This window comes from Phocoena sinus, chromosome 12 (assembly GCF_008692025.1).
Source record: "Phocoena sinus isolate mPhoSin1 chromosome 12, mPhoSin1.pri, whole genome shotgun sequence".
In the NCBI taxonomy this organism is placed as follows: domain Eukaryota; kingdom Metazoa; phylum Chordata; class Mammalia; order Artiodactyla; family Phocoenidae; genus Phocoena; species Phocoena sinus.
The window spans coordinates 57,578,157-57,592,860 of NC_045774.1; the positions used below are offsets into that span (position 1 = coordinate 57,578,157).

The 14,704-nt window shown below is 34.3% G+C and overlaps 1 protein-coding gene across 2 annotated transcripts in view; it reads left to right on the forward strand.

Annotated features, from left to right (window-relative positions):
- The window catches only part of ASCC3 (activating signal cointegrator 1 complex subunit 3), a 366,641-nt gene that overhangs the window by 84,741 nt on the left and 267,196 nt on the right, over positions 1-14,704 (forward strand). The gene's annotated exons all lie outside the window — the stretch shown is intronic.

Here is a 14,704-nt window from a genome sequence, read left to right on the forward strand (position 1 = left end):
TGAAGCAGAGAGAAGAAACTGGAATGACATCCAGGGTAACATGGGCAAGTGCCAGTATCATTTATTAAGATGAGAAATAGGAGAAAAAGAAAAGGTTTGTGCATGTTAAGTCCGGGAGGCAGTGTGTTGGTGAAGCGCAGGGCCTGTGAGTCCAAGCTGACAGCTTGAATCTTGGCTCCCCACATTCTAGCTGCGAGGCTTGGGGCAAGTTACTCTTTGAGACCCAGTGTTTCACTTGTAAAATTGGGATGATAGTACCTACCTCATAGTTTTATTGTGATGATTAAATGAATTAATATATGTAAAACACTTTTAAGTGTGTTGAGTACTTAAGACATTTTAGGTAAAATGTTTGCTTAAAATGATAAATGTAAACTGACACTGTGAGAGCAATCATAGTATGGATAAAATGAAAAGACTTATTGTTTCTTTGGAAATTATATTTATTAAATAAATTACTTCTGTGTTCATTTATGCTCCTCAGCTATTCTGTCATTCCAAATACATAAGTCACTCTATGAAGACATAGGGTAGTTTTCAGTTAATTGATAGAAACTAAAGAAACCAGTCATTATAATTACTAACGTTTGCGGTTATCGCAAGACTTAAAGTTTGAGAAAAGGGAAATAGAAGAAGTATAAAAAATGTTACTTTTCCTTTGGTTTTACTGTGTTCTCTGAGCCTGAGTGCATCCTAAAGCTAGAGAGTTTAATGACACAGTTTGATTCAATCAATTTACAAAGGCAAGAAAGCTAAAAGAAGCATCCAGAGAAACACTTCAGAATGTGAATCTTTTTTATGAGATCAATTTGAAGAAGATAAAATGTCACTAAAATCTGGACATAGGCCCAAATAAAAAGCCTTTCCCTGAAGCATCCCACAGCCCGCTTATTATACTGTCAAGCATATCATCAGTTTCATCAGAACATGACCTTGAATCACTAGCTGCTTTTTTAAGAGGTGGTATCAAGAAATAGTAACAAAATATAAAGTTTAAAACTGAAAAGTGAGTTTGCAGTGTTTTTCACACTGATAGGGATCTTAGCAAAGAAGATTTCATAAATTTCATGATGAAGGAAACAGTGTGGCAAAAATTAAATTTCTAATCATTTTAACAAATTTGAATTTCCCTTGATGCATGCATAGCCTCACCTGGCAATTAAAGCCATGAGTATTCTGATAAATTTGCTGCTATATTTGTTTGTCAGATTTTTCACCACTTATTACCACCAAAACAAATAAATGAACAAACAAAACATGTAGATGTAGACTCCTTCTACATCTATTGTAAACTCCACAATACATTGTTATTCTTTTTGCCTTAACAGTCCTTTAAAGGTATCATTTAAGATATCTAAATAATAACCAGGAAAAGTTTTTATACTCGTGCACCTATCTGGCACCTTTATGCCTTTGTGTAGGTAGATTCAGATTTCCATCTGGTATTCATTTCTTGTAGTGCAGGTCTGCTGGTGATAAATTTTTTCAGCTTTGTCTGAAAACAACCTTCTTCTTTTTTTGTCTTTGTTCTTGAAAGGTATTTCATTTGTTATGGAATTCTAGGTGGACAATTTTTTTTCTAGTACTTACAGATGTAGCTGCATTGTCTTCTTGTTTACATTGTGTCTGCTAAGCATGCCCTCATTCTTAATCTTCCTCTCTATGTAATATGTCTTTTTTTTTCAGGTTGATTTTTAAGATTTTCTTTGTATCACTGGTTTTAGGCAGTTTGATTATGATGTGACTTTGTATTAGTTTTCTGTTATTGTATAAGAAATTACCAGAATACTAGAGACTTAAAATATCCATTTATTATCTCAGAGTTCTAGAGGTCCAATTTGGGTGGGCTTGACTGGGTTCTCTGTTCAGGATTTCACAAGGCCCAAATCATGGTATTGGCTAGACTGAACTCTCACCTGGAAGCTCTGGGGAAGGATTCCCTTTCAGATTCATTCCGGTTGTTGGCCAAATCTATTTCCTTGCAGTTGTAGAACTGAGGTCCCCATTTCCTTGCTGTCTGTTATTCTTAGCTCCTAAAGGCTGCCCACATTCTTTGGCATGTGGCTCACTCCATCCTCAAAGTCAGCAAAGGCTAGCTCGAACCTCTTGTGTGCTTCAAATATCTGACTTCTCCTGGCAGCTGAAAAAACTCTCTGCCTGTCACTACCATGGTGTGGTTTTCTTCAGGTTTTTTTTGTTTTTGTTTTTTTGTGCTTGGCATCGGTTAAGCATCTTGGATCTGTGGATTTATAAAAGTTTTCATCAAATGTGGGAAATTTTCAGCCATTATTTTTTCAGAAATTGTCTGCCCCCTTCCTTCCTTTCAGGAACTCTTATCATAGGTATATTAGGGTTCCTGAAGTTGTCACACAGCTTAATGATGTTCTATTAACTTTAATTTTGTTTTCTTTTGTATTTTTCTTTCTTTATGTTTTATTTTGGGTAGGTTTTACTGCCTTGTCTTCAAATTTAGTATTCTTTCCTTCTGCAGTGTCTAAAGTGCTGTTAATCCCATCCAGTGTGTTTTTCATCTCAGTCATTGTAGTTTTATCTCTAAAAGTTTGACTTGAGTTCTTTTAATATCTTTTATGTCTCTACTTACACAATCATTTCTAGAGCTTAGGGGGTCATAAGACTTTTTCTGTAGAGGAACAGACTAATTATTTTAGGCTTTGTGGACCATATAGGGTCTCTGTTCCATATTTATTATTGCTTTTTTATTAAGGTACCCTTTCAAAATATAATAACTATTCTTAGGTTATAGGCTGTACAAAACAAAACAAAACAAATGAAAACAGGCCTCAGGCAGATTTGGTCCACAGGCCATAATTTGCTGAACCTTGCTCTAGTTTCTTGAACAGTCTGTCATTTATGTTATTTCTGGATTGGTTTTAATCAGTTTTCCTTATTTCTTATGATAATTTTTTTTCTGCTTTTTAGTTTGTTTGATCCTTTTTGACTGAATCCCAGAGATTGTGATTTTACCTTGTTGAGTACTGGATATTTTTCTTATAAATATTCTTGAGTTTTTTTTCCCTGGGACATAGTTAAGTTACTTTGGATCAGTTTGATTATTTCTGGTCTTGCTTTTAAAATTTCTTAGGTGGACCAGAACAGCATTTTAGTCCAGGGCTAATTTTGCCCCACAGCTGAGACAAAGTCTTCTGAGTACTCTACCTAATTCTCAGTTAATTAGGAGGTTTGCTGCTGTGGCTGCTGAGAACAAGAACTATTCCAGATGCTGTGTGGTGGGGTTTGAATTTGCTTCCTCTAATTCATTCAGATGGTTCTTTCCCTGTACCTTGGGTAGTTTTCTCATATATGTGTGCTGTTTAGTACTCACCTAAAGACTTGAGGGAGACTGTCTGTAGATCTCTGTAGCTATCAATTCTCTCTGATTATTTTTTTATAAGAAAAATATCTTCCCCAAAAGGAGAAACTCAGCTCTAGGGCATAAAGTAGGACATAAAGCTGATGGAATAGAACGTGAAGCTGTGTTTTAACAGAATATTCAGTGTTTATCTGTGGATTTTATTTTTCTTTTTTAAAATCTGTGGATTTTATTTTCTGAACCAAAAGCAGCAGATAAATCTGGAAATTGGGAATTACAGTCAGCCCTTCATATCTGGGGGTTCTGAATTTGTGGATTCAACCAACTGTGGATGGAAAATAGTCAGAAAAAAAATTCCAGAAAGTAAAACTTGAATTTGCCACCAACTATTTATATAGCATTTACCTTGCATTAGGTTTTACAGTAATCTAGAGATTACTTAAAATATACAGGAGCTGTGTACAGGTTATATGTAAATACTACACCATTTTATATAAGGGACTCGAGCATCTGCATATTTTTTTTATCTGCTGGAGTCCTGGAACAACCCTCTCAGACACTGAGGGATGACTGTATAGCAAGACAAAAAGTATGTTTTACCACCTCTCTCTGAAGGAGGCTAATGGCTAATGCGTTCCAAGATAAGTTGTTATCAAAGGAAGGAAAAAGCCTTCTTCTCACGGTTAAATTATGAAAACTAAGGTCTGTACTTTCAAGTAAGGTTTTAAGTAAAATGAGAAAGGAAAAAGGAGTTGACCCCACCTCTCCTTTTCCATTCTTTACCTACGATAGCGGTTCTCATTTGGCATTTTGCCACCTCCCACACCCTCCTCAGGAGACGTTTGGCAATGTCTGGAGACACTTATTTGTCACATCTAGGAGGATGCTACTGACATGTAGTAAATATAAGCCAGGATGCTGCTAAACATTATACAGTGCATATGACAGCCTCTCACCACAAAGAGTTACCAAAATGTCAATAATACCAAGATTGAGACGCCCCTAAAGAACAGAGCTGTCCGCCAGAACTTTATGCCATCCATAGTTGGATATCTGGAAACTTGGTTCTTTTCTCTTCTTCTTCTCCTCCTCCTCTTCTTTTTTTTTTTTGGTCTCTTCTAAGCATTGAGCAGATCTAACACTATTACAGAATAAGTTTGTTAAAACTTTTAAACTTCAATCACTTCCTTCCTAACTACTTTGATGTTGTTTTCATGTACTTTAGTTCTATCTTGTTTTAGTTTTTACACCAGATACTATTATCGTTATTATTATTTTATAGTCAATAGTTATTTGGATTTCCTATATATTTTGCTCATTGTTTTTTAATTTTATCTAGTGCTTTCATGTTCTGTGACTTTTCATTGCCTAAATTTTCTTTATTGGGAATCTGGTGGTGGCAGATTAAGTTTCTTTTAATTTTTGTTAATCTAAAATACCTTTATTTTACCATTATTTGCAACAGATATTTTAGCTGGTAATAGAATTCTAAGTTCACAGTTATTTTCTCTTAGCATATTAAAGATATTACTATGTCATCTGCTTTGCATTTTTGCTTTTGCAAAGTCTGCGATCAACCTAGCTGTGATTTGTTTTAAGGTAAGATTTCTCTCTGGTTGCTTTTCAGATCTTCCCTTTGCCCTTGGAATTTTCTAGTTTTACCACCATGTTTCTAGATAAAGCTTTCTTTTTAACTTCTTACTCATTTTCTCATTCTGTTGTCTGCTTAACATCAGCAGACAAAGAGGAAGGAAAAAGGACTTTACGTTTTTCATGCACCTAAAACATGGCAAACATCGGTAGATAGTATTTTTAAAAAATCAGCAAGATGTTTCCCCTGTCTTCAGTGAGCTTGCAGCATAGTTGGGGGCATAAGATGGCATCTCTGTTGAGTATTTACCAACAGTATACTGTGGAATGTACTAAGTATGAAATCAGTAGTTTGGATTTAATGTAATCTTAAATGGAAGGCAGAGGGATCAGTGCAGGTTATAGCTGTTAATGAAGATTTTTTGGAGAACTTGAGACTTTAGTTGTTTCTTGACTGCTGTGATCTGGGGGATTGGGCTTTTTCTGAAGAATGACAATGAACTGAACAATGTTTTTCATGATGTGGGGTGTATAGAGAAAGGAACAGTTCCTGATTTTGTGTTGAAAACTTTGTGTAGACCTTGTATAGAACATTGGAGATTATGTCTTGTCCATATTACTTTGTATATAGAAACTTTAAAATGGTATTTTTCTTATAAAAACTTGGCCATTGTCAGGAGGGCCATTATGTTATGTATTCAAGTATTATTTAAAGTATTACTATGGAAAGTGTAAGGAAAATCTTTAAAATTTCTCAGCTTACTCTCAAAAGTAATTGGGATTGAATTTTGATGCACTCAGTCTGCTGTGTGTGAAAGTATGCTTTTGATAATATATTGTCTTCTGTTTTAGGGGTCAATAAATGTTCAATATGTAAAAATTTGTTCCATTAGATAAGCTTTCCTATAATGAGATTTTTATATATTTTTGACTCAGCAAGTATTTAAATTATATGATTAGAAAGTAATGTTTACTTGCTATGAAAGTTCACTATAGTTCAAATATATGAAATAGCTAGGTCTCATTTGAAGGGAAGTGCTATTTATATTTTCTTTTCTAAAAAAGAATTAATTGTGTCTGTATGCCCTGAACTTTTTCAGGATTGCAGTACCATAAAGTCTACTGGGAACACTTGCAAACAGCTAACTAGGAAAAGGGCACCAGCTGCTTGAAGAATACCTGCTAAACTAAGGAGAGTTATACCTAGCATCTGCCTAGCATCTAGCTAGGAATAATCAAACAAAATAACTTTCTTTACAACCTATACTTTATTGATTTTATGGGGAGGGAAATTAGAAGAGAGAGCATTAAAAGCATAATGGCATATTGAGCTACACCAGAATGATAATTTTAGAACTCAAATGAATTCAGAAGTCTGAAAAGTAGATGAATTTAGCTTATAATGTGGGAATTTCAAGTTGCTTTAGAAATGGACTTAGTCCATACCTTCCAACATATCTGTGTATTGTGGTTACACAGGCCTATCATGGTTTTCATTATTTGTCTCTGAAAATATGTACAGATTGGTTATCAGTCATCAGCAGTCATTTCTTGAACTCTTGATTGATGCAAGGCACTGTGCTATGGTGGGTACCAAAAGATTTAGAATTATGATTGTGCCTTTGAGGAACTTACTATCCCAGTAGGCAAGTAGAACTGATGTTGAATTCTCAGCTTCACCATTCGCACATTTTGTGGTATGGATCAAGTTACATAGCACGTCTAAATTTGTTTCCTCATCGGACTATTTATTCTGAAAAGATTACATGAGTCAGCACACAGAATATGTGTAGCACTATCTGTGATATATTTTGGGAGATTAGCCACCCAAACTGCAGTATGATATAGCAATCCTGAAAAAGTTCAGGGCGTACTTTGAATCTTTCTGTTAAGAGACATTGATAGGTGGAATTATTTTGGTATAAATAACTTTAAAATTCCTCAAAGATGAATACTGAACGTAATACAGAAGACAGCTTTAAATTAATAAAGATAAAGCAAAGGAACTTGCATTTTTTTAGTTAATATTGTGCATTTCTTTAGGTACCTTATATCACATTTTTTAACTTAATCACCTTGTATAAACACTGAAAACAAGAGGTTTTGGAGAGGACAAGTTTAAATTTGATCCAATGGTGCAAATATCAAAGAGTGACTAAATAAACATAGATAGGTCACCTTGCTTTTTGCATTCTCAGCAAGCTCTTACATTCTTGATAAATTTCAGAGTTGTATGAAAATAATAATTATGTAATTTTGGGTAATTTTAAATGTATCAGAGGAAATCAATATATAAAGAAATCTTAATGAATTCTTAAGCAGTCTGCATAATATCATGTTTTATTGCATATCTTTCATGATTTCTTTAAATGTTTTGTTTATCCTTTAAATCTTTACATATTACACAAGAAGTTCAAGTAAAGCATTTATCTTACAGGGGGTCCCCTTACCTAACTTCTCCCTTCTAATTTGATACATGTTTAAACAGAAGTTTTTCTGAGTAAAATGTACTTTGTTCTTTCCAGAGTAGGTTGTGTTAAATTATGAAAAAATCAGATGACTAAGAAAACCTTAATCACTGTGTTGGGAGTGGGTAGGGAAGGTTGAGCTAACAGTTCTCAATCCTGTTTGTACTTGATAATCACCTGGGAGACTGTTAAGAAACGTGCAGATTACTATTCCCCACATTAGCAAATAAATGAAGATCTCAAGAGTTGAGTCCTGAAAAATCTGTCATTTTTCAAAGCACCAATACTCCCTACTCCAAGTAGGAAGAACCTGTTCTCAAAGCATCAGCCGCCTCAGCACACCCTCAGCCGAGCTCCTCCCTAGCAGTCTTTGACTAGGTCCTTCCCCCACTCTTTTGGGTGGTGGGTTCAGTGTATTTGTAACGCCTCTTTTTTTTTTTTTTAAATACTCATTTATTTATTTGGCCGTGCCGGGTCTTAGTTGCGGCACATGGGATCTTCATTGACGCATGAGGGATCTTTTCGTTGAGGCATGCGGGATCTTTAGTTGTGGCATGTAGGATCTAGTTCCCTGACCAGGGATCGCACCCGGGCCCCCTGCATTGGGAGCCTGGAGCCTTAGCCACTGGACCACCAGAGAAGTCCCTGGAACCCTTCTATGTGAGCTTCAGATCTCATGAGGGGAATGAGCAGTAAATTTCAATTTAAGGAAGCCATTTATAAGTCCAGTTTACTGCTTGTTTCTCCAGTAAAGAAAATTCTGAGATCATCTCTTTTATGGAAATGAGTTAATGACATTAAATTGTGTTTTTAAAGTATTGGAAAATTTAAAAGGTACCAATTTAAATAGGCAATTATAAATTTTTGTTCTTCAGGAAGTCAGTACCAAGTATGTTATTAAGCATTGGAATGTTTGAATACACACGTGCGCACATTTGTATATTGAACTGACTATTCTAAATAAGTCATTAATACTTTCACTTATATAACACATTTTTGCTATATTATTATTATCTTACATTAAATGGATTCTTAGATTAAAATCTAATCTGTTAGATTAGTTAGTGAAAATAGTCTCTTATCCTTCAAAACAATTCATTTGATGAGGATTCTGTTAATATGAAATTTTCTTCAAGGAGATATATATTTAAAATGACATCCTTGCTTTATTTAATTAGTTTTGGAAAGTTTAAAGTCATTTGTACTGTAAAAACATTTTAAATTAAGAAATTACCTATAATTTAAGAACTGTAACATTTTGTGAGCTTGACCGCATAAGTGCCCAGATACTTTACCCTCTTTAAAGATTTCAAGCAAGCTAGTGAAAGTAATTTACAAGTTAAGGTCAAAGCTGAAACCGGTTATTGCTACAAATATCAGCCAAGAAACTGAAAACGACATATTCTGTGTGGGACTTAACAGAATTTGACAGAGACTCTTTTGCTTCTATTTTATTGCCGTGGTTAGAAGTGCGGCTGTTTATTAGAAGGCAGGCCCCACAGTTTGGGTCAAAAAGACTATAATACCAATTAAATAATAGTGTCTTACATTTTTAAGATCTAACACTTAAAGTGACATCCTGGAAGGATATTTATAATATATACATGTCAGGATAAGTTTATCTCCCTTATGAAAATAATTTATTAACTTAGTAGAAAATGCCAGATTCTTTATCTCTAATTTCTTTATCTCTAATTGCATATGAAGTTTGTATATGTAATTGTAATACTGGTTTTGTGAATCAAGCCCTCGCTTATTCTGATGGTTCTGTCTAAACACAAGCAAACTCATAAGTGAGGTTCAGTCATGTCTTTTACTGTCTTCTTGTGCATTGGGAATGTGACTCTCGGCATAGCACGTTGGTGAAGGTGTTTCAGAAGGACATCTGACCTGCTGACTTGTTAAGAGTGTGCTGGTAGAAACCCACATGTGCAATCTTGATGGTTCATTGGTGGACATTGTTACTGTGCAGCCAGAATCTTGTTTGTCTTTTAAAATTCCCTCTTGAGGTTTTTTCTTCAGTTTTCTCAGCAGGTAAGCCTTAGCTCAAACCTGGGAATGAGGAGTGTACCTTACGCTTCCAAGAAGAGGTTAGTGCTCCTTTCTAACACCCATTATGCCTTAAGTTCTCAATTAAATCTAGCAGTGTTGCTATTATTCGTTTTTCTCTCCTTGTTTTCTTCTCTTCAAGGCCAGTAATACCTACTTATTTATCATTTTGTCATCAGGGAGTACAATATATTTAGAAGTCCCATTTGGTTGTTGTGAAATGGACTATTTTCAGGATGAGAGAATTTTTAGGAATTGACACTTAAGGGCATATTGAGTATTTTTGGTTACTCTTCTAAATGATGTAAATGCATTCCTTTAAATAATATGAAAGGATTATGAATTATGCGTTGTGATTTCTTACTGCTTTTTTGTATGTAATGCAAATTGGCTCAGTTTCATTTTAGACAGTAACTAACTTACCTGTTTTTCACAAAATTTTACAGTCTTATTTCCTTCAAAGACTTAACAGCAGATTACTCTCCTGAGGTCTTTTGTTGCTAAGACTTAATTTCCTCTACCCAGATTGTCTGGTTCAAAATGAATTAATATCATGAAACATTAAAACACACAACTCTTCAGTAAAGAGGAAATAATAGTGGCCATACACTGTCTTTCTTATCTCTTTTTTTCTTTTTTTAATCTCTTAATTAACAGAATTCAGTAATATTTCAGTTTTCAAGTGGGAGTACAAATTGGAAATTTGGGGTTTGGTAAAGATGTAGAACTCTTTATATGACAATGAAAAACAGGGTGAATCAGTTACTTTATATTGACATAAAAACATGAGGTATTTATATCTGTCAAGAAAGAAATTATTATTACTTTTAATACATTAAGACACCGTACAGTAGGTCTTCCCCTTTTGTTTTTCCTTAAGATAAATATTTCTTTTATGTAAAGAGTAAAGCGTTTTTGTGAAGCTGATTATAAAATCTGTTCTATAAAAGAAGTAATATCTAAAATGTAATATCTAAACTTACAAAACAGAAGGTAAAACTTCCTTTATAATCCCAGATCCAATGAAACAGTTTGATGTATATCTTTCCATAATTTTTTTGTATTAACAGATTATACTTAATTATGTTACTGTTCTGTGGCGTGTTATAAGCATATATATCTTCCTCATCCTATTTAACTACTGTAATTCATAAAGAATGCATCATGAATTACTGATCTCAGTCTATTTATGGACGTTCAACTTGTATTAGTTTTTTTTATTATAAATGATATTTTAGCCGACATCATTTTGCTTATTTATCTGGCATTCTTGTTGTTAGTTTAACTTGGATACATTTTTGGAGGTAGAATTTTTAGGTTAAATGATATGCAAATTTATTAATGTTGATCATTTAAAAGCAATGTGTATGATGCATATGAAGATGTAAACATTACCAAGAATAATCAGTTTTTAAAAAATCTTAAACACCCAGATTAAAAAGCACTCTGACTCTATTTTGCATTTATTTGATTATTAGTATGGTCAGTATTTTCATTGACTTCATATTTTTATATTTATATTTATTTTTATAAAATTAAGTTACTTTGTTAAAAAATCAGCATAAGGAATAAAAGTGTAAAGTAATGAAATCAGTAAGCTTTACAAGTTTTTAACTTGGACTTTAAAATTTGAACTTTCGTTCCAGTCCTTGCTCGACTACTTACTGGCCATTTATCCTAGGGCAAACTCTCTAATCTCTCCATGCCAAGTTTCCCCATCTGTAAAATAAAGGTAATAAAAAAGACCTACTTCATGGGTTTTCTTTCGATGTTGAGAGAAATAATCCCCTTAAAGCATTTAAAGCAAAGCCTACTGTGTAGTATGTGCTCAATTAGAAATGGTAGCTAACTGGTACTATCATCATTAAATGGATTAGTGAACAACTTACTTGCCAACTTAAATAATAAGGAATATATTATCTTATGTGTTTATCTACAATTAAGAGCATTAAAGATAACTTAACATTTTAGGTTTTGTTTTTATAATGTATTAGTCTATTGATCTGGTCACAGATCATCAGTTTGGGGTTGGCCGTCAGTGAAGTAGCGTGCGAGGTCTTCCCTGGTTCCGTTCCTTTAAAGGTTAGGGTGTGGAGGTGTGTGGTAGCAGAGGTATAGTTGGGACCCAAGTAACAGACTCCTGGTGGTCCAGATTCACTTGCTTCACCTTTAGCTCTTGAGGGCAGAGAGTAAGTCCTCACAGCTTGGCACTTGGTAGGCAGAGTTCAGTGTACGATGAACGAATGGGAGGGTACATTTTAGATAATGGCCAGGTGTGGTTTAGGCTTTGCAGTTAATAACAGGTCTGTACTTTTGTTGAAACCAGAGTCCTAGGTGAGGTCCCAGCTCTAATGCTACAGGTATTGGATGTAGGAAGAGAACCTGCTGTTTCTTCTATTCCTAAACTCTTAATTGAGAGAAACCTTTGAGGAACTCAGCCTATTAAGACCAAAAAAGAGAATGTTGAGGAGGACAGTGAGTGGAGGGACATATGACTTAAATTGAATTACTATTCTGAAGGTTTTTTAAATTACCTTTTTGTCTCTGGAGGGTAAAACTCTAGGAATAATAAGAACTTTTTAATATGAAATATTTTTCAATACTTGAGAGCTCATTTAGGCATCTCCACTTAATCAGACACATCTTTAGTTTTTCCGTTTTTTTAAGGAAGTGAATTGTATATCTTTGTGTGTGTGTTTTATCTTTTTCTTTTTGCATAGGTATTATCACATTTTAAAAGCTAGAAATCTTTAAGTAGTGAAAAGTCTCATAATTTATCCTTGTCCCCTGTCTGCCCAGATCCTTATTTCAGTCTATTAAAAATCACAGTATTAGATTTTATGTATTCTCCCAGAATGTCTACAAGCAAATATAAACATATTTTAGTGTTAACTGTTAAATATATATAAACAGCAGATTCTTATTCCCTACTCCCCACCCCCACCATCTTTGAGAAAAGTAGCATATTATAATATGGGTATGCATCTTGCTTTTTTCAAATAACAAGATCTTTCCATCTTAGTGAATAGAATACCTTCCATGGCTGTTAAGTAGTTTGTGGTGTGGAACGTGATTTGTGGGAAGCATTAGAGTGGTGGATTCCAGCATATAGAGCTCGGACTGCCTGTACTGAGCTGTGATCATCTCTGATTCTGAAATTTTGAACCTAAGGCACATGCTATCTAGAGCCGGAGGAAACTTAAACTGTGAAGATTATATAATGTATGTCTTTGGTATCTATATGATTTTTCCTAAGTACATGCTGAAATTGATGTTTGCTGTTAGAATATTTAAAACTTAAGCTTATGATACATATACTAACTTGGAAGGGATGACATGATCCTGGCTTCATCTTAGATACCGAGTTAATGCATTTTAACTGACTGGCAGTATAAGTACCTACATTTGATTACTATAAACAGTTAGTGCAGTATGTGTAGTGTACATTTTAAAAATAAATTTATTTATTTATTTTTGGCTGTGTTGAGTCTTTGTTGCTACACATGGGCTTTCTCTAGTTGCGGCGAGCGGGGGCTACTCTTCATTGCGGTGCGCGGGCTTCTCATTGCAGTGGCTTCTCTTGTTGCAGAGCATGGGCTCTAGGCACATGGACTTCAGTAGTTGTGGCACATGGGCTCAGTAGTTGTGGCTTGCGGGCTCTAGAGCACAGCCTCAGTAGTTGTGGCACACAGGCTTAGTTGCTTCGTAGCGTGTGGGATCTTCCCGGACCAGGGATCGAACCCGTGTCCCCTGCATTGGCAGGCGGATTCTTAACCACTGCGCCACCTGGGAAGCCCCTAGTGTACATTTTTGTTCTTCCAGGTAAATAGTATCATCCAGATTATTTTTTAAAAATAAAGCGTGCATTTGGTAACGGCCTGTGTAGGTAGTGTTTGATAAAGTATATCAGAAACATATTTTCTATGGGATTGCATATATGAGTCATGTCATTTCTGTAAGATTAGTAGTCTGATGAATCTGAAATATACATAGACAAGTGGATTTAGGATGAAACTTGTAACATTTTCATCTACTGATTATGATGTTTTGAAAATGCTTAGTTAAAACTAATTAAAAGGGAAAATGGTACATATTTCAAATGACTGTGCTAAACATAAAGCCTTTATGATAAATTAGCCATGATACTCAGTTTTCTATTTAAGAGCAAATACTAAGACTCTAAGAAAAATAATTGCAGTTCAATTTTGTATATTCATTCATGTATAAAATGAACACCTGTATTTCTTCTAAGTTAGAAGAATATCAAATATTTGGAAGCAATGATTATTAGTGCCATTTAATTAGACATTAGTGTATGTATGAAATATAAATAAAACAATGAATATTATTACTACATAGTTCTAAATTTAAGTAAAATAGAGTTTTGATATAGTCACACTTTTTCTTCCTCTTTAATCTTTTGTTTTCTTAAGATATTTGTGAATATAATTTGAATATTATTTCAATACAAGAAATTCCTTATGCTCAGTGAACTTTAACTTAATTATCTCATGTTCTAGTAGCTCACAAACATAACTTGAAACATACTGAATCCTCTAGTGATATTTTTTAATACTGTTACAGTTGCTGCCTATACACATTCCTTTTATTTTTTTTACCAACAAGTTTATTTTGAAAATTATTTCATCCATTTTTCTAAATTTAAAATGAAAAACAAAAATAAACTTTGGGGGTAGGGGGCAGAATGTGGGCTGTGGAAGTAATTTATAAATTTTTGTAGGGGTTTGCTTTTTTTTTGGTAACTTGTTTCTCATCAGCATGTTCTTTTGCTAGTAAAGGCTGTATATATGCAACAGTAATTTAAGGAATCTTTTGCAATGGTTTTTAAATGAATGTCGAGACTTTTTAATTGGCAAACTGAATCATTGTATGGTAGTATTTTAGACGGTATATTTGGTGGTAATTTGTGTTTGGAGCTAAGACAAACTCAGTTCAGGTCTCATCTCTTCCACAGTTTACTAGCAGTGTGGACTCAGGTGAGTTGTTTAACTTCTCTAGGCCTTAGTTTCCTCCACTACCCTATATTCTTTCAGGAAAATCTTTAGAGGTAGGTGAGTCTCTATGGTAGTCCCGTCTTCATAGTCTGGTCATAACCTACTTTTCCATCTTCATTATCTCTGCTTCCCCTTCCTCCCATCTCTGTCACACAGCTACTAACTTTTAACTAGTTCCAGGTGTTTTTTCTAATACTCAGTTCCTTCTACCTGAAAGAGCATTCTTCTTAGTGACTCTCTCTCCCCTCAGA